Below are 21,563 nucleotides of genomic sequence, written 5' to 3' on the forward strand. Positions count from 1 at the left end.
CTTTCCTTCCTTCCTTCCTTCCTTCCTTCCTTCCTTCCTTCCTTCCTTCCTTCCTTCCTTCCTTCCTTCCTCCTTCCTTCCTTCCTTCCTTCCTTCCTTCCTTCCTTCCTTCCTTCCTTCCTTCCTTCCTTCCTTCCTTTCTTCCTTTCTTTCTTCCTTTCTTTCTTTCTTGACAGAGTCTCACTTTGTTGCCCAGGCTAGAGTGAGTGCTATGGCATCAGCCTAGCTCACAGCAACCTCAAACTCCTGGGCTCAAGCAATCCCTCTGCCTCTGCATCCCAAGTAGCTGGGACTACAGGCATGCACCACCATGCCCAGCTAATTTTTTCTATATATTTTAGTTGGCCAATTAATTTCTTTCTATTTATAGTAGAGACGGGGTCTCACTCTTGCTCAGGCTGGTTTTGAGCTCCTGACCTCAAGCAATCCGCCTGACTAGGCCTCCCAGAGTGCTGGGATTATAGGCATGAGGCACCACGCCTGGCCTAGAGCCTTTAAAAAAGCATTCTGTAAAGAATTTTCTCACCATCCACTCACCACTATTTCAGGAAAGGTAGCCTTTTACACCCTTCTTTAAAGAATCATTTTTTGGAGCTGGCCCTTGTGAGAAGTGTTAAGTGTGGGTCCTGTGTCACTCCTTCCTTCTAGCTGATTATCCTCAGAGGTAAGAAGTGCTTATGTGCGAGGCTGGTGAAAAGTGCAGATCAAAGACTGAAACAGGATCCCCACTTTTCACTCTCATCTTCAGACTGATTTGATGACTCAGCTTAGAAGGGAAAACGGTCCTGGCAGACAAATCTATGCACGGGCCCAGGCACCTGGGTTTTTCGAGGAGCAGCTAGCACCAGTGTTGAAAAAATCATTATTTCAAGTGTTATTGCAACATTATTTCACCATCTTCAAAGACTCCCGGCATTTCACCAGCATTTTTAAAGGAGTGGTTTCATGAGCTCACAGCCTAAGGCAATTCTCACAGAGATTTCTACGAGGAGGCCTAGCTAAGGGGATATTTCGGAGAAGTTGGTCCTAGAGCATGTAAAATAAACTTTCTTTAAATAATTATCTCCCCATTCATCAAAATCACTTCAAGAATGGTAGCAACTTTCACAATCCTTTCACGAAAATTTCTTTGGAGCTGGCCGTTGGTGAGAGGTGTAGAGTGCGGGTCCTGTGTCCGTCCTTCCCTCAGATAATGTGCCTCAGAGATGAGAAGTCTGAATGCGTGAGACAGGTGAAAAGTGCAGATGGTGTTTCAGTCTAAAGTAGAATGAAACAGGATCCCCACCTTTCACCATCCTCATCAGACTGGTTTGATGACTCGGCTTGGAAGGGAAAACGGTCCTGGCAGGCAAATCTATGCTTGGGCCTGGGCACCTGGATTTTCCGAGGAGCAGCTAGCACCAGTGTTGACAAAATCATTATTTCAAGTGTTATTTCACCATCTTCGAGGACACCGGGCATTTCACCAGCATTTGTAGAGGAGTGGTTTCATGAGCTCACAGCCTAAGACGATTCTCGCAGAGATTTCTACATCGAGGACTAGCCAAAGGGATATTTCAGAGAAGTCGGTCCTACAGCCTTTAAAATAACTATTCTTTAAAGAATTATCTCCCCTTGATCACCATTACTTCAAGTTGGTGGCCCTTTCACCATCCTTTCACGAATAATTTTTCTGGAGCTGGCCTCCGGGAGAGGTGATATTGCGGGTCCTGTGTCAGTCCTTCCCTCTACCTGATGATCCTCAGAGATAAGAAGTGTGCATGCGTGAGACAGGTGAAATTGCGGATATTGTTTCAGTCTAAAGTAGACTTACTGTAATCCTAGCACTTTGGGAGGCCAAGGCAGGCGGATTGCTCAAGGTCAGGAGTTCGAAACCAGCCTGAGCGAGACCCCGTCTCTACCAAAAATAGAAATAAATTAATTGACCAACTAAAAATATATATACAAAAAAAAAAAATTAGCCGGGCATGGTGGCACATGCCTGTAGTCCCAGCTACTTGGGAGGCTGAGGCAGGAGGATCGTTGAGCCCAGGAGTTTGAGGTTGCTGTGAGCTAGGCTGACGCCATAGCACTCACTCTAGCCTGGGCAACAAAGTGAGACTCTGTCTCAAAAAAAAAAAAAAAAAAGCTAGAATGATGAACAGATGAACAGACAGATCAGTGAAATATAACTGGAATTCAGATATAGATTCAAACACATAATGGGTACTCAGAATATGATAAACATAATATTTGAAAAATGTTCTGAGTAAAATAAAAGAACTCAGGAGCAATAAAAAATAAATAAATAAATAAATAAATAAATAAATAAATAAATAAATAAAGTAGACTTAAACAGGATCCGCACATTTCTCTCTTCTCTTCAGACTGGTTTGGTGACTCGGCTAGAAAGGCAAGAGGGTCCTGGCAGGCAAATCTTGCCTGCTTGCATTTTTTGAAGCATGGTTTCATGAGCTCACAGCCTCAGGTGATTCTCCCAGAGATTTCTATGCCGAGGCCTAGGTAAGGGATGTTTCCCAGAAGTCGGTCCTAGAGCCTTTTAAAATAACCGTTCTTTAAAGAATTATCTCCCCATCGATCACCATTATTTCAAGAATGGTAGTCCCTTTCACCACGCTTACAGGAATAATTTTTGGAGCTGGCCTCCGTGAGAGGTGTAAAGTGCGGGTCCTCTTTATACCTCTTCCCTCAGGCCGCTTATTCTCAGAGATGGGAAGAGCCCATGCGTGAACCGGGTGAAAAGTGCGGATCCTGTTTCAGTCTATTTTATTTTAGTTTAGTTAGTTTAGTGACAAAGTCTTGATATTTTAGACTGAAACAGGATCCGCACTGTTCACCCTCTTCTTCAGACTGATACCATGGCTCAGCTCAGAAGGGAAAACAGTTCCAGCACAGGAATCCATGTTTCGCCTGGTCACTTGGGTTTTTCAAGCAGTAGCTACAGCAGTGTGGAGAAAATCATTATTTTAAGTATTATTTCACAATTATTTCAACATCCTCAAGGACACCGGGCATTTCACCTGCATTTTTAGAGCCCTGGTTTCATGAGCTCACAGCCTCAGGTGATTCTCGCAGAGATTTCTATGGGGAGGCCTTGAGCATAAGTGGAATAATTGAAAACTACCCTCCCTTCATCCTCAGGATGTGGTGACGGTGACTGATATTGAAATGGAGGTGGCATCCATTTTGAATCATCAGTATAGATGAGGGCGTTAGGGTCTCCCCAAGACACTGCCTTAAAAAGGGGAGGATAGGGAACATAAGCCCAATATACATGCTGAGCATTAATAGAATCAACCTGGCCAATTACAGAGGAGTATAAGATTAGCAAAGAGGCAGGTAGGCTAAGGGGCAGCCACACTGCCAGCATTAACGTCTGCTTTCTCTTCTTTTGTTTGGGGCACCTCGGTCCCATCTTGCGTGGTTTCTTGGTGTGGATACCTGAGTCATTGTACAGGAACCCACTCACAACCTTGTCCTGTGGAAACATAAGCATATCCTCGACCCCATTGAAGAACTTCTCCCTCAATCCATCCCCTAGTAGGAATGGCAACATACACAGGATCACAGGCCTTTTGCAGAGGGGAAGAAGTGAAATGATGCTCTGCTGTCAAAGCATGTAGGTACTGCCAAAAATTAAGGGTATAGAGGGCACAGAGTAAATGTCGGTGAGGAGATTCCTTGACTCCCCCTTTTGTTTTTGTAGCTTGAGAGTATGATTTTGAAGCTTGAGAGTATGATTAGCACACTCAATGATGGCTTATCCTTGGCTATTAAAAGGAATTCTAGCAATATATTGAATGGAATATAGTGTTAAAAAGTTACCAAGTTTTTGAGAGGTATAAGCTGGAGCATTATCTGTTTTTAATGTCGCCGGAAGTCTCATGACAGCAAAACAGAAATAAAGATGAGTAATAACCACGTCAGCCTTTTTAGAGCTATGAGCCGTAGCGCACTGAAAATGAGAATAAGTGTTAATTGTATGATGAACATAAAGTTTTTTAAATGAGGTGACATGGGTAACACCTATTTGCTAAATATGATTACTACACAACCCTCGTGGGTTGCACCCAGGGGGGAGAGATGGAAAAGTGAGAGGGGCACAGGCGGAACATGAGCGAGCCTGTTTTCTGGATACCTGGGAACTCCAATAACCAGTTTTGTGAGTGCTGGAAGCATCGGTAAAACAAAGTAAAAACATAGTAGGTCAGATAATTACATTATGGCCATTTTACATAGAATAATTTTAGGTTTTATGCTAGCTTTAGGGAAGAATTTGCACAAGAGGCAGGCAAGGTCAGAAAATTTTTCTTTTGAAGCCTTTAAGTTAGTTATTTGAATCCCATCAACATAAGATCACCTGGCTGTAGACTGAAGAAAAAAAATTTTAGCACCAATTGTTAGCACCTCAAACAATGATACAAAGTGGTAACATGCTTTTTATAAGAGGATCAAGATTAAGCTGTTTTTTAAAAAAACAATCTAAATAGTATCATAACAATTTTTTAGTGTATAAACTTGAGCACAGGCCAGGTGTGGTGGCTCATGCCTGTAATCCTAGCACTCTGGAAGGCTGAGGTGGGCGAATTGCTGGAGGTCAGGAGTTCGAAACCAGCCTGAGCAAGACCCCGTCTCTACTATAAATAGAAAGAAATTAATTGGCCAACTAATATGTATAGAAAAAATTAGCCGGGCATGGTGGCACATGCCTGTAGTCCCAGCTACTCGGGAGGCTGAGGCAGGAGGATCGCTTGAGCCCAGGAGTTTGAGGTTACTGTGAGCTAGGCTAACGCCATGGCACTCACTCTAGCCTGGGCAACAAAGCGAGACTCTGTCTCAAAAAAAAAAAAAAAAAATGTGTAAACGAACACATTTATAGAGTAAGACTGTTTTGAGATTCTCATGGATTTTAACCATCATTCGCTTTTTATCTTAAAATAAATTACTATACAAAAATTAATAATTTAAATTTTTTTTTCTAGGCAAAAACTCTGTTATAGTAACATAATGTACACACCACCAGCTAGCTTGTAAAGAGTAGGACAAAAATGGGCAAGACCAAGGGAAAACTAAAGCTTCTGATTTAAGTTCTTTAACTACAACTTTTAGGACAACTTTGAATTTTTAACAGTACTGTTAATATTAGATCATAGTGAGTTAGACACACCTGTGTACCTCTCTATAGGCATTGAATCAGTGGAAGTAAACTATATCTGCAGTTAGGATTAAAAGACCAAAACCAAAATGTTTTTTATAAACCTTTGATGATTAAATTTGGTTTTTCACTCTACTTGGTGTTTTATTTATTCTAATTTGCTGACACTTAGGCACATTTGTATTACATGAGTATTTTTATTGGTAACCCAGATTTAGTGATTATCATTTGACCAAATATTAAATTTACTTTACTTATTAAAAATCACACATTACTTTGTCTTTGGCTGAGTTTACATTTTTTATAACCTTTATATCAAATCTTTACACCTCAAGAACTTAAAAATATCCAGTAAAACCCAGGCAAAAACAAATGTATGCTGACAATTTGAAAGCATTTTTACTATTACTTTACTAATAACACTATTTTTTTATTTTATTTTATTTTATAATAACACAGCTTATTTACCAAAGATTACTAAATTCACGTGAAGCATTTGGGTTTAATTTATTAGCGCTCTCTTAATTTTAAACCAGTCCGGAACTATATAAGCACAAACACATAATACATGGACAGACATAAAACATACCCAAACATATACACTCTCTCACACACATACAAACACAAAGTTTTAATAAATTTTACCCTAGAACTCTAGCCATAGTTGTAATGCAAATTCACCAGTCTGTAATGCAAATAGTAATGCAAATTCACCAGTCTGTAAAAGAAAGCTGGATCTAAATTTCTTTTGATGAGACTGGAAATTATTCACATGGCAAACTTTAGTTGTTTTCCCTGATAGGTAACCTAATTAGGCCCGTGGCTCAAAGTTTTGGGTAAAGCAGTTTCTATAGCAATTTGATTTTTTAAAAAACCTTTACCCTTTTTTTTAATATTTATTTATTTATTTTAGTTTAAAATGAGTTTTTAGTGTTAGCATTTTAGCTAGAACTGGCTGCAAGGTTTTTAGGTAGCCTTTCAATTGTAAATATCGTAAACAATGAGTTATCTTAACATCAATAGAAAAAGTTAGCAGGTTTCAGAGTAGCCAGAAAAGAAGAGACAGAAATAAGCTTGAGATATTTTAATAAGTGTAAGTGGACCATTTCAGCTCTGAATTTTCTTTGATGTAATTTTGCTTTTTTGTAAAAACTTGTGCACAAGAATTAGTTATGACCAGCTGGAGCCCTAGAAAACCTGGCATGCCTTTGAATCTGTCATTTACAAAAATACTTGCAAGTAAAGGCACTGCAAACCAACTGGGGTGCCCAACAGTCATTTTCTTTGTTTCTCCTCGTTTTTAAAGGATTTCTTATTTTTCTTACAGAAAAGCCAATTGAGATTAATTTTAGGATAAAAAAGGCAATGGAGAAGACCTTTTAGAATGCACTTTTAAACTTAAATTAGGATCCCAAACAACAATTCCTAGGAAAAGAACTAGCTCAGAATAAACCAAGACCATTAACTAAAAATGGAGGTTCGGCTCTCAGAATGACTTATCAGTTCCCGCCAAAGGAGAAGCTAGGAATTGGAGGGCCTAAAAGGGCCATGCCGGTACCTGGCGCTGAGTTCGCACTGCTCCTTAGGTGGTCCTGAGTCTTTTCTGAGATCTTGCTAACTATGCTGCACACCAAGATGCTAGAGAAGCCGCGGCAGCCATTTTTATTTATTTTTTTATTTTGTGACATGACCAAATCTTTAAATTAATAATATCCCCTTGCTGATGAACTACATGCAAGGCTTTAACAACTTGCTGCCAGCTATGTAAATTTAGCTGAACTTGCCATTGAGATTGAAACCAGTAACAATGTTTCTGCACTAAAGCAAACAACCGCTTTAGGGTTCTTTCTTTTACTTCAACTCCCACTGAATTTAATAATCCTTGAATTAACTTTCGATGTTCATGCTCAGCAGCTGAGGGGGTATTTCCATTTTTTCCAAGAGTCCCTTGTTGGATGCTTACCAATAGCCAAAAGGGGTGCCTTCTTGGTTCCCTTCCCCCCCATCCCCTGAGAGTCCCCTGTTGGATGCCACTTACTGATAGCCAAAGGGGTTGCCTGCCCAGTCCGGTCCTCTCGTCCTGAAATGATGTATGTCCTGCTGACTAAGCCAGTTGTCGTGGCCCGTTTACAGGACAGAGGATGAACACAGAACCTAAAACACAAATGCGCAGAACACAAAGAAAAACGCAGACACACGTACAAACGGTTGACTCGAGTAATAATACACTGGGTCCATTTTATTTTTATACTCTAAAAGATTAAAGTTAGTTCCTTGTCCGTAACCACCCAGGTGTGGCAGTGATAGCCATAAATTCTGGAATAGCCTTAGGGAAGCAGGTATCCCCTGACTCAGAATTTCAAGGTGGTTGTTCTAGGCACTAGGCATAGATAAAGGACCGAAATTAGCAAGGATGGGCAAGGTGAGCCACAGGGGGCATTTCTCATCCCCAGCTTCTCTTAGGGTGACCCCCTCAGATCTTCGGCTGAACCCCTGCGGCTGTGCCTGGCTTAGGTTGCCCCTCCCTTGAGGAGTCTTACCCGTCATTGACTAACCAGCCATCTTGTGGAGTGTACCAGCAATCACAGGAACAATGTTTATCATGTGGCTTCTAGACCCCCAATGCTGTGGGGCGGGGCTGTTCTTGCTAGTTGTAGCTCAGGTCCTTTCTTATGCCTCTAGGCAACACCTTTGTTTATCACAGGGAGCCTGTCCGGGACAGATTACTTTCAAACACACTGGGTGGAACATGTACATTACTCACTAACTTTAATTCTTAAACTAGGAAAATATATGTCAGTCCCCTACAAACCATTCTTTCTTTATTTATTTTTTTAAAAATTTTTTATACCATATTTATTTTTCCAATATTATTTCAATATAATTGTTTTTATTTTTTTGTAACCTGGTGTGTTTATTTTATGCATATAAAAACATTGTTCTGAGTAGGGGTCCGCAGGCTTCATGGGGTAGCCTGAAGGGTCTGTGGCACCAAACATTGTACTCGCTAGCAACCTTCCTGAGTTGCATGCATATGGGCTTCCTAGCAGCCTTGGGCCTGGTTCAGATGTTTCACTATGTGTTTCCTTCCGTGGAGGGCCTTATCCCTCCCTCATCTGAGCTGTTATAATACCTTGCCTTATGCTCATCCATGTCTGTCTACCCTACTAGTCTGTTAGCTATTATAGAGTAGGGACTCTCATTTTTTTTATTTTTGGCACCTAAGAATGTGCCTTATTTGTAGCGAGCACTTAATAACTGCTTATTTTTTATTTTTTATTTTAGCATATTATGGGGGTACAAGTGTCAAGGTTACTTATATTGCCCATACCCCCTTCTACCCTCGAGTAAGAGCCTCAAGCATGTCCATCCCCCAAACGTTGCACATCTTACTCATTGTGGTTGTATATACCCCTCCCCTCCCTCCCTCCTGACACCCGATAAATGTTACTCCTATATGTCTACTTAAGTATTGATCCATTAATACCAATTTGCTGGTGTGTACATGTGGTGCTGGTTTTTCCATTCTTGAGATACTTCACTTACTAGAAAGGGTTCCAGCTGTATCCAGGAATATACAAGAGGTGCTATATCACCATTGTTTCTTAAAGCTGAGTAGTATTCCATGGTATACATATACCACATTTTATTAATCCACTCATGAATTGATGGGCACTTGGGTTGTTTCCATAGCTTTGCAATTGTGAATTGTGCCGCTATAAACATTTAAGTGCAGGTGTCTTTTTCATAAAGTGACTTTTGATCTTTTGGGTAGATGCCCAGTAGTGGAATTGCTGGATCAAATGGTAGATCTACTCGTATCGCTTTGAGGTATCACCATATTTGTTTCCACAGAGGTTGAACTAGTTTGCAGTTCCACCAGCAGTGTAGGAGTGTTCCTCTCTCTCCCAATCCACGCCAGCATTTGTTGTTTGGGGACTTTTTAGTCCTTTTTAGTCCTTTTTATAAAGGCCATTCTCACTGGAGTAAGTGATATCTCTTTGTAAAATAACCATTCTTTAAAGAATTATCTCCCCATCCATCACCGTTACTTCAAGAAAGGTAGCCCCATTCACCATCCTTTCAGGAATAATTATTCGAGCTATCCTTTTTGAGAGGTGGAAAGTGTGAGTCCTGTGTCCCCTCTTCCCTCAGGCCACTTATTCTCAGAAAAGGGAAGTGCCCATGAGCCAGCAGGGTGAAAAGTGCAGATCCTGTTACAGTCTATTTTAGACTGAAAGAGTATCTGCACTTTTCACCCTCTTCTTCAGACAGATTCCATGACTCAGTTTGGTAGGAAAAAGGTTTCTGGCAGAGGAATCCATGTTTGGGCCCGGTCACGGGGGTTTTTCAAGTAGTAGCTAGCATCAGTGTGGAGAAAATCATTATTTTAATTGTTTTTTCACCATTATTTCACCATCTCCGAGGACATTGGGCATTTCACTTGTGTTTTTAGAGCACTGGTTTCTTTAGCAGACAGACTCAGGTGATTCTCGCAGAGTTTTCTATGCGGAGGCCTGGTTAAGGGTATTTTTCCCTGAAGTCGGTCGTAGAGCCTTTTAAAATAACTATTCTTTAAAGAATTATCTCTCCATCCATCACCCTTACTTCAGGTAAGGTAGCCCCATTCACCGTCCTTTCAGGAATAATTTTTAGGAGCTAGCCTTTGTGAGAGGTGGAAAGTGCGGGTCCTGTGTCCCCTCTTCCCTCAGGCCGCTTATTCTCAGAAAAGGGAAGTGCCCATGCACCAGCAGGGTGAAAAGTGCAGATCCTGTTTCAGGCTATTTTAGACTGAAAGAGTATCCGCACTTTTCACCCTCTTCTTCGGACAGATTCCATAGCTGGAATATACGGATGTACGGATTCGGCAGAGGAATCCATGTTTGGACCCAGTCACCTCTGTTTTTCAAGCAGTAGCTAGCAGCAGTGTGGAGAAAATCATTATTTTAAGTGTTATTTCACCATTATTTCACCATGTTCGAGGACACCGGGCATTTCTCCTGCATTTTTAGAGGCGTGGATGCATGAGCTCACAGCCTCAGGTGATTCTCGCAGAGATTTCTATGCGGAGGCCTAGTTAAGGGAATTTTTCCCAGAAGTGGGTCCTAGAGCCTTTTAAAATAACCATTCTTTAAAGAATTATCTCCCCATCCATCACTGGTACTGCAAGAAGTTAGCCCCATTCACCATCCTTTCAGGAATAGTTTTTTGGAGCTTGCCTTTGTTAGAGGTGGAAAGTGTGGGTCCTGTGTCCCCCTTTCCCTCAGGCCGCGTATTCTCAGAGATGAGAAGTTCCCATGCGCCAGCAGGGTGAAAAGTGGGGATCCTGTTTCGGTCAAAACAGGATCCCCACTTTTCACCCTCCTCTTCAGACTGATTCTATGGCTCATCTCAGAAGGGAAAATGATTCCGGCAGGTGAATCCATGCTTGGGCCCAGTCCCCTGGGTTTTTCAAGCAGTAGCTAGCCCCAGTGTTGAGAAAATCATTATTTTAAGTGTTATTTCACCATCCTGCAGGACACCGGGCATTTCTCCAGCATTTTTTGAGGCGTGGTTTCATAAACTTACAGCCACATGTCATTTTCGCAGATTTCTATGCCGAGGCCTAGCTAAGGGGATGTTTCCCAGAAGTCGGTCCTAGAGCCTTTTAAAATAACCATTCTTTAAATAATTATCTCCCCATCGGTCACTGTTACTTCAAGAACAGTAGTGCCTTTCACCATCCTTACAGGAATAATTTTTTGGAGTTGGCCTTTATGAGAGGTGGAAAGTGGGGGTCCTGTGTCCATCCTTCCCTCTAGCAGGTTATCCCCAGAGATGAGAAGTGCCCATTCTCGAGAGGGGTGAAAAGTGCGGGTCCTGTTTCAGTCTGCTTTAGACTGAAATAGGATCCACACCTTTCACCCTCCTCATCAGACTGGTTTAATGACTGGGCTTGGAAGGGAAAATGGTCCTGGCAGGCAAATCTATGAAACGGCCCAGGCACCTGGGTTTTTCCATTAGTATGTAGCAGACATTTTGAAATAATCATTATTTTAAGACTTATTTCACCATCTTTAAAGGACTGCAACACTTTTACCAGCATTTTCATCGCATTGATTTCATTAGCTCAGAGCCAAAGATAATTCTGGCAGTCCAATGTATGTTTAGGCCCAGCTAAGTGGATATTTCCAAGAAGTCGGCCCTAGAGCCTTTAAAATGACCATTCTGTAAAGAATTATCTCACCATCCATTCACCATTATTTCAAGAAGGGTAGCCCTTTTCCCCCTTCTTTCAAGAAAGCTTTGTTGGATCTTGCCCTTGTGAGATGTGTTAAGTGCAGGTCCTTTGTCATTCCTTCATTCTGGCTGATTATCCTCAGAGATGAGAAGTGCACATGGGCGAGATAAGTGAAAAATGCGGATCCTGTTTCAGTCTGTAGACTGAAATTGTCTGTTTTAATCTTTAGACTTTACAGATAATTTCAGTCTTTAGACTGAAATAGGATCCACAATTTTCACCCTTGTCTTCAGACTGATTTGATGCCTCAGCTTGGAATGGAAAATGGTTCCTGCAGACAAATCTATGCTCGGGCCTGGGCACATGGGTTTTTCAAGGAGTATATAGCAGAAGTATTGATATAATCATTATTTTAAGACTTTAATCTTTATTTCACCATCTTTTAAGGACTGCAGCACTTTTACCAGAACTTTTAGCGCAATGGTTTCATGAGCTCAGAGCCAATGATGATTCTGGCAGACCAATCTATTTTGTGGCCCAGCTAAGTGGATATTTCAGAGAAGTCCATCCTAGAGCCTTGAAAATAACCATTCATTAAAGAATTATCTCATTCTCCATTATCCATTCTCCATTATTTCAAGAAGGGTAGCCCTTTACACCCTTCTTTCAAGAAACCTTTGTTGGAACTGGCCCTTATCAGAGGTGTTAAGTGCGGGTCCAGGTCAGTCCTTCCTTCTAGCTGATTTGCCTCAGAGATGAGTAGTGCACATGTGCGAGATAGGAGAAAAGTGAAAAGTGACAGGTGAGCTCTTTCAATCTCATATAGAAGTTCCTTCTATATGAACTCAGGAAAACACTTTACTAATGTTCTTAGGTTTATTATAAAGGATACAACTTATGAACAGCCAAATGAATAAATTCAATAGAAAGATATGGCGGAAAGAGGATGCAGAGCTTCCATGCCCTGTTTGGGTACACTACTCTCTCAGCACTTTATTTACCAACTGGGAAGTTGTCCAAACTCTGCTGTTTAGTTTTTTGTGTTTTCTTTTATGGAGGTGAAAGAGCTCAGATAATTTCATGTGATAATATGATTCCTTGGTTTAAAGAGTATTTTTCATTAAAGGTCCTTAGAAACAACAGGCATTGGGAAGGGGCTTTGTCTGACAAGGAAAGGGGCTTTCCCTGTGACTGCATAAACTAGATGGGCCCATCAAAAGAACAATTGACTTCCTTTTCCTTCCTGTTATCTCACTATATTGGAGGAAAGAAGATCAAGAATGCAACCAGATCTGGCCCAAATCATTTTAAACATAATACCTGTCTCTCAGGCTAATTTACAAGTCAATCTGTTGCCACCCATCTACTCATACTTCCTAACAACCATTTATTACCCCTAAATAGAATTACCGATCTTCAGGTTGGGCATGGCAGCTCATGCCTGTAATCTTAGCACTCTGGGAGGCCGACATGGGAAGATTACTTGAGATCAGGAGTTCGAGACCAGCCTGAGCAAGAGTGAGACCCCCCCCATCTCTACTAAAAATAGAAAAAAATTAGCCAACCGTGGTGGTGTGTGCCTGTAGTCCTAGCTACTTTGGAGGCTGAGGCAGGAGGATCGCTTGAGCCCAAGAGTTTGAGGTTGCAGTGATCTATGATGACACCCCTGCACTCTACCCAGGGCAACAAAGTGGGACTTTGTCATAAAATAAAATAATGAAATCAGAGTTCAGTCCTCAATGGATTATCAGAGGAGTGGAACTGTTGCCTTTATAAGAAGAGGAAGAGAGATTGGAGTTGGCACACTCAGCCCCATTACCATGTGATGCCTCATGCCACCTTGGGACTCTGCGGAGAGTCCCCACCAACAAGAAGGCCCTCACCAGATATAACTTCTTAAGCTTGGACTTCGCAGATGCAAAACTGTAAGAAATAAATTTTGTTTCTTTATAAATTACTCAATTTCAGGCTGGCTTGGTGGCTCACACCTGTAATCCTAGCACTTTGGGAGGTCAAGGGGTGAGGATCTCTTGAGGCCAGGAGTTCCAGATCAGCCTGAGAGAGGCCCTGTCTCTACAAAAAATAGAAAAATTAGCTGGGCATGGTGGTAGACACCTGTAGTCAGCTACTCAGGAAGCTGAGGGAGAAGGATAGCTTGAGCCTAGGAGTTTAAGATTGCAGTGAGCTATGATGACACCACTGCTCTCTAGCCCAGGACAACAGAGTGAGACCCCTTCTCAAAAATAAACACATAAATAAATAAAATTAAAAAAATATAAATTTCCCAATATCAGGTACTCTATTATAAGCAACAAACATTAGCTATTTATCTATCTAGACAATGAGCTCTATTATAAGCAATTGGCTCATGTGATTATGGAGGCTGAGAAGTCCCAAGATCTGCAATCAGCAAGCTGGAAACCCAGGAGAGCCGATGGTATAGTCCCAGCCCAGGGTGGCCAAATATACATATTTAACGAGCTATAAGAGGAGTCATGAATATTTATGAAAGAGAAACATGTTCACGTGCAATGGAGCTTTATGCCCCTTTATGGGGTCTGTGTTCAGAAAACGGCAGCCCTCTGATGTAAAAGGTAAAGCAGAGGACGTGAAAACCCTCTCTGTGCATACTTCATAGACTGGTTAAAACCACTTGATGGTTGGCAGTCTCTTATCAGGAAGGAATGCTAGTTAGTTGCAGAGCTGAAACCACAAATAGGAAGCAGTAAATCACAAGATTAGTTTCCATTTACCCCTTAAGGAAAAAAGCCTGACGGCCAATGATTAGAAAAAAGAGGGTATAATGAGGTAGTGGCTGACCTCCCAATCCATCATGACAGGGAACTCAGTTTTAAGGTTCCTCTGGGATCCTCTCGGCTGAGAAGGAGTCTGTTCAGTTGGCAGGCACCTTAGAGTTTTGTTTTAATTCACACTGGTCACAGTGGAGGCACATATTTCTGGGAGATCATGCATCCTCTTGTGGAAGGCATGGACTATGCTGTGCAGCAAGCTCAGCATCCATGGCATGCAGTAGATTTTCTATTAACTTACCCTGAATGAAAGATTAATCATTCCTTAGAAGAGACAAGTTTTGAGCAATACCAGCCCTTGCTACCTGCTATTCCAGTGATAACTTTAGAAGGTTTTCTTATCAACAGAGTCTCTGATTCTGAAGTCACTGAGTCTCATTCTTTATCCTATATTTGTTCCCATTTCTGTACTTTCTACCTCTTGCTATCTCCCATTACTCTCTCCTTTTCACACACCCCACTGTGTACAAGGAAAAAAGTTTGGATTTAGAATTTAAACAGATCTGGCTTTGAGTTCTTTCTAGTTATGCAATTTTGGGCAAGTTATTTAATTTTTCTGTGTATCACTGTCTTTTTTATAAAAGAACACAATGATAATAACTTTTAAAATAAATATTAACTAAGAATTTATATCTGGAAATGCCTGGTACATAGTAAGGGGTCAATGAATGCTAACATAAGTCCCCATTTTTTCTTTTTCCTTTTTGTTCATTTCCCTTCCTGCTCCATTTATCCCTCTCTTGTTTATCCTCTAATCTGTTCTATTCCTTTTCTACTCATTGGTTTTAAGAACCCCCCACCCTTGTTATCTGCAGGTTGTTCCTTTTTATTATGGAAAATTTCAAACATATACAAAAAGTAGGAAGGCACATACATAATCAACCTCACATACCTATTACTTACTACAACAATGGTCAGCACAACTCACGGTTGATCATGAACAATTTCACTTTATCTACATTTGTGAAAGCTTCTCACCACAGATCCCACCCCTGCTCACATGCCGTACACACTGAATTACTTTGAAGTAAATTCCAAACATCTTATCACGTCACCTGTAAATATTTCCTGTCCTTTCTGATCTTAGCCGGAAAGAAATCCAACCTTGTCCCTGGAATATCCCTAGGATGTCTGCAGGGAGTTCGTAGATCATGACCTGGCATTTTTCCACTGGCTTTGATGTTTTTCATAAGTTGCAACAGGCTGAGGGGTTGCAGAGTAGGAACGAGAAGCCAAGCTGTCTCCTCCTTTAATATGTTGTTCTAAATCTGATTCTGATTGCAGCACAAATAGAGACTACCATGACGCACAGCTATGGATTTGTCTGGCTCAGGCTTTGTGACTTGGATGAGGTAGTCTCTCCACCTTACTGAGCATCTGCTTCTCATGTATATAGCTGTAGCCTAGAAAACAAGATCTATAAGATATATTTGAGCTAAAATTGGGAAACTCTTGTTTCCCAATCATCTAGGGATAACAACTAGTCAGATCGATTCCAAAGGTGATCAGGATCTCTCAGAAACTGAGAATATAAACTCTCAGCCTTAGAAGGGACTTTGGTGGTTTTCTGATACAGCTCCCTCTTTTTGTAAATGGGTAAATTGAGGTCCATAATGGAGTCATATTTTCCCCATGTTCTGCAGTTCTACTGAGTTGGTGGGGATGGCTTTGCAGTGTGTGTTGGTAATAATGAGGCATATTAAAATATTTCTACTTTCCCTGGGAGAAGTAAGGGTTTGAGTCATAGACTGAAGAGTTTCCAGGCAAGAGGGTGCCTGGTTTTGAATGGTGTGGGTTTCTCAAATTCCTGTACTTGGGCATGAATACAACTCTCTCTCCCCCACACCCTCCCCCGGACAATTCAGGCAGGAGCAGTAGACAAGAACACTGCCTAGGGGAGCTCACATTATTCCTCTCACCGCCTCGCCTCCCCAACCTCCAAGAAGCAGAGTTCTTCCTGGAGCAGGTTGGAGGAGGAAAGCTTGGCATTAGTGACAGATCCTTCAGGAAGTCTGTGTATCAGGGCCAGCTGCCTCAGTGGAGGCTCAGGTTTAGGGCCACAGCAAGCCTAGACCAGAGGCAATCCCCAAACTTCATCATGTTTGGGTAAGGAGATTGGAAAGCTAAGAGCACACAATGATGAAAATTAAATATAAAAAAAAACAGTCAGTGATATCTCTAGAACTTTCTTCTATTTCCAAACATATATATTATGGGGATTTGAGCCTAGAGGGTAGAGAGACAAGTGGATTTGAAATAAAAACTCAAGTTTATGGTCTAGGTCTGCAGTATTATGAAACTTTGGTCAAGTCACTTTCCCTTTTTGAACCCACTTTTCCATTGCAAATTCAAGCTAATGATGCCTGTCCTACCTTTGTAACTGGTGGATTACGAAGACTAAATGAAATTATTGATGTAAAAAAGGCTTGTGGCCAGGCATGGTGGGTCATACCTGTAATCCTAGTACTCTGGGAGGCTGAGGTGGGAGGATCGCTTGAGGTCAGAAATTCAAGACCAGCCTGAGCAACAGGAGACGCCCATCTCTGCTAAAAATAGAAAAATTAGCCAGTCATGGTGGCAAATGCCTGTAGTCTCAGCTACTTGAGAGGATGAGAGTCTGAGGCAGGAGGATTGCTTGAGGCCAGGAGTTTGAGGTTGCTGTGAGCTATCACAACACAACTGCACTCTAGCCTGGATGACAGAGTGAGACTCTGTCTCAAAAAAAAAAAAGCTTATAATTTTATATAAATACAAATAATATTACCTTAAAATGGCAGAGTGGGGAGTAAATCCTATGCTTCGAATTCATGACCCAGAGTAAGGAAAATCCTGGAGGCCTGACGGGGCATTCCAAATGCCCAGGGAAATTGTATAATTCAAGGAAAATAGCCAAGTGAAATCAAACGGTGGACAAAAATCTTTAAGTCAGATTTGGGTGGGTGTAGAGGCTGTGGTTTGAATCCGGGATGAGGAGGTATACTGCATGTCAGAAAGAATCAAAGTTGTTTCCTTTATAATCAAAACAACTAAAAACAAGAAATCTGGAGTTGAATTTCAGGTAGAACTAAGTCATTAACCGAGAGTAGAATAAGGAGTCTGAAAGATTTCAATCTCTGAACTGCCACTCACTAGCTACGTGACCTTGAACAAGAAATTTATTCTCCTAGGAATACTACCTCAAGGAAAGATTGGCGTCTGATTGGGAAAAATAGGCAGTGGTTGAGACATATTTTTCCCACCTAGTCTCCCACCACGTTTAAGATCATGAACTGTTTATAATAATAGGAGTTTTAAAGTCAGGAAGTGACAGATCTTATGGCCTAATTTAGGCCTGGACTGGCTCGTCAGCCTTGATCTAGCCACAAACATTTCCACCCGAAATCTTGTTTGGTAAAATTTGATAAAATTGCATTTTCTGTCTTTCAGTGGGAGTGGGAATTCCTTGTCCTTTCAAATTTTATATCTCTATATATGCATTATGCAAATTATGTGTGTGTGCACTTGAACCAGGGGAGCTGGATTCTCAAAGTTCTCACACAATTGACCTCCAAGATCAAGAATCTAAACCCAAAAAGGAGTGTTTTGAGGAATGGAAATAATTTAGCTGTCTGAGAGATTCACAGGGGGACCTATTGGTAGTAAAGACTGGGAAGGAGATTAACTTGAGCACATCAGGAGAGCCTTTTTTTAAAGGCAAGCACAAAAATAAGGTTTATTGAGGAAAGATAGCATTAGCATTACAGAGCAAGAGAAAGATATAGGTTTAGAGAGCATGATTTTTTAAAATAACTGAAGAACACTAATTTATTTTTCACTAAGACTTTATATTGAGGACATAACTGTGCTACAACCCCTCACCCCATCCTGAAGGGTTAGTACAGTGAATGTTATAAAGCAGATATGAAGTTTGAAGGATTGGAACCAACATTAACTGACAAAGAATAACTTCCATCTAAATCATCACTAAAAGGTTTAAGTAAAAAAAAGGAAAAGGGGGGCAATGGAGGTTTCAGATTGAACAAGATCCTCACATTTCATCTAATATATTCAACCTTGGCTAGAGTGTAACCAAATGGAAACAGGATTACTATATTACAAAACTTCTACTGCAGCAGGCTGTACACGCCTGTGTTCCAAGCCCACCTCCAACCCCCTGATGCTTCCAACTCAATTATTTCCTGGCCTATTAGGCCTGCCTACAAAGGTGCATGCAGATCTTCTCTTTAATCCAGTCTTTGTTACAAGGCTGGTATGTCTGGGTAGCAGCTTGGTAAACCAGGCTGCTGAGATCTGCCTGATCATCTATAAAATCAAACAACTGACTGATACCATATGTGCTCGAGGGACTGTTGGGATTCATTCTCTTCAGATGTTGTTCTTCATACATTTTACAGACACCTTCCATGCACTCATTCACAGATTCATAGTCAGTGTACGTTCCGCCTTCTGGCCTCTCAGTAGGCTGTACCAACCAGTGGTGTGAGACATCACGCCAATTCTCTTCGCTGCAGCTGCTACAGACACCGCCGCCACTGCACGTGTTTAGCCACAGCACCGTCAACAGCCAATCCCAGAGCATGATATTAATGCATATGCTACAGATGATGACCCGACCCATTGTCACAGCAAGGGGAGAGCCAAAGGAAAGGCAAAGAGGGCACCAGGAGAGCCTTGAATACCTTGCTGGAGATTCTGGATTTGATGCTATAATAAGTTGGTTAGCATCACTGGTTGTTTGGAACTGGAGAGATATTATACTATCAGATATGCATTTAGATTTTCCAGTGGCAGTAGGATAGGGGGAAAAAAGGATTGAAAAGGAAGAGTCTGGAAGAGAGGAGACAAGGAGACAATCTCGGCATTCCAGGAAAGAAACGACGGGGATCTGACATGCGGCTCTGGTGTAAGCTGTGAAGAGGATGAGGCAGCAACTGTGTGATACCTCCAGCGGGATGAGAATCTAAAGCATCCTCCATGGGCCTCCTGCTGAGCCTGAGCTCCCTGGACAGAGTTGCTGCCTTCAGGGAAACTGACAATGGAACACAGAAACTTGGGAAGGCCATTCGATCTGACCATTGAGGTGGAGCTTATGATGGAAGTTTCATTTCTACTCTAGGAGTTGGTTATTGTGCGATTGATAAGGGAAACCCCCATCTATTACTTGGCGGCGCAGCAGCCACTGAGTCCCCCACCCCTCACAGAAGACCCACATCAGCATAATACTAACCTATTACCTGGCCCAGCAACTAGTCTATTGCCTGGTGCATCAGCATAATACTAACCTGTTACCTGGCGGGCATTAGTCACCTGATATCTCAGCCCTTGGACTACCTCAACTTAATAAAAGTGTGAAAAATTGGGTAGATGGGGTTCAGAATTTGGTAGTGAGATCCCTCTAAGCTGCCGGTGAATACATTTTGATTCTCCGACTCTCTGCACGCTGCTCAGTTTGTCCTCGGGACCACTGGCTGTAACATGATGAGCAAAGATAAAGTGGTGAAGAAAGTAAGGAATGTATAATAGGAAGAAAGGAGCAGTGTGTAATAATTCTACCATCACCACACACATAACTTTGGGTAAGTCAGTTTTTCCATTGAGCATCAGTTTATTTATCTGTTGAACTAACATGGTATGTTTTCTCCCAATGTTACAGATGAGGACCTGAAGCACAGAGAGAAACTTGCCCAAAGTTATACAACCTGGGAAGAATTGATATTTTAGGCTTGATGTCTTAATTTCCACAGTTCTTTGAACTGTGATATAGGAGAGGAGGGCAGGAGATTGAGTGTCTCAGGGTAGGAGGTGCCACAAAGAGAGAAACCTGCAGAGCTTTTCAAGCTTGGGCAGCTGGCTCAGGCAGCATTGTTTGGGTTCCTCCTCCTAGATTAGAGGCCTCTGAGAAGAAGAGATTAGAAATCTGTGATAACAAAAAGCTGCTCTTTTTGCCACCAAATTCTGAACCCCATCTACCCAATTTTTCACACTTTTATTAAGTTTGGGTAGTCCAAGGGCTGAGATATCAGGTGACTAATGCCCACCAGGTAACAGGTTAGTATTATGCTGATACATAATACTCATCAATGCCCAGACTCCAACAGCAAGAATTAAACCCTATTCAGACTCCAGTTTTAAGGAGGTGTAGACAGGTATTTGTGTGAAATTGGAAGAGGTAAGGGTGGGGGTGGGGTTGGAAAGAAACTTAAAACTGGAGAGGAAGAATTTATCATTTCAATAAATAAGGAAGTTCAGCAAAACTGGGTTGACAGCACAAAGTGCAAATCATACGGAAGAAGGGAAAGGAGTGTGAGAAGAGTGGTAAAAGAAACAACTCTGAGCCTCTTTACTAATCCAACTAGTTTTCAGCATCTCTTTGTTAGTTATCTCATTAAAGCCCAGTTAGTTGCTGAATCCATCCTTTTCTTGTAGTTCCAATATACCAGGAACAACAATGCACCAACATTCACCTTCGTTTCTACCATTTTGCTGTCTCAGTCATCATAGGTAATAGTTTTACCAAATGTTTTGTTGCAGCATAACAAAGGTTGCCAACTTTCTCCTCTGTAAAATCTTTTTCCTTGTCACTCCTCCTTTCTAACAAGTAGGAAAATAGAAGTAGGTTGGGAACAAAAATTTTTTTTATTAATTAAGGGAATACTTGCATAGCTTAAGGATGACAAATGCCATAAATATAAGAGTTTAACTCAAGCCTTTGAAACTGAGGTCCAAATAGAGGGAAAATGAGCAATTAAGTTTTTGAACTTCAAGGAGCTAATAATCTGATGAGGAATAAACAAATTTTTCAAGAATACAAACAACTAACATATGCAGTGAAGGGAAGGAGAGTAGAGTTTGGGAATCAATGAGTATAAATAATAAATAAAACAAGAGAGGGGCCTTGCAAGTACAAATGATCATGTAACCACAGGACCAGCCCAAACTGGCCCTACTCCATTAGTAACAGAATATCAAGTTACCGTGTAGGTATAACAGAACCAAAACTATTAATATAAGTCATATAGCCCTGGCATGTACAACAGAAGATGCTTTGATCCCTAACAACATCTGGAACCTCTCCCACCCCTCTACCCCCAGAAGCTAAGAAAATGGGAAGACCAGTCCATTAGCAGAACCTGACTGCCAGAACTCTTTCAGAAGTGAGGGGTTGATTGGCCAGAAAGATCCAGGGCTAAAATCTACCTAGACAAACCTTACTGTAAATGGTCACATTTGAAGCCCTCCAATCAGACCCTAAATATTAGCAAACCAACATTCCTAAATCTTTCCCTTGCCCTCTGACCCCTTATAACTTGCCCCAGACCCCAAGTGGGGAGACAGGTTTGAGCTGTATCTCCTGTCTCCTTGCTAGCCAGCCTCACAA

At 41.5% G+C, this 21,563-nt stretch overlaps 1 pseudogene; it reads right to left on the reverse strand.

The window, feature by feature from the left end:
- Positions 1-18,371: 18,371 nt before the first annotated feature.
- Positions 18,372-18,803, reverse strand: LOC142876383 (enhancer of rudimentary homolog pseudogene; annotated as a pseudogene).
- Positions 18,804-21,563: the final 2,760 nt, after the last annotated feature.

Source organism: Microcebus murinus, chromosome 15, assembly GCF_040939455.1.
Source record: "Microcebus murinus isolate Inina chromosome 15, M.murinus_Inina_mat1.0, whole genome shotgun sequence".
Taxonomy (NCBI): Eukaryota; Metazoa; Chordata; class Mammalia; order Primates; family Cheirogaleidae; genus Microcebus; species Microcebus murinus.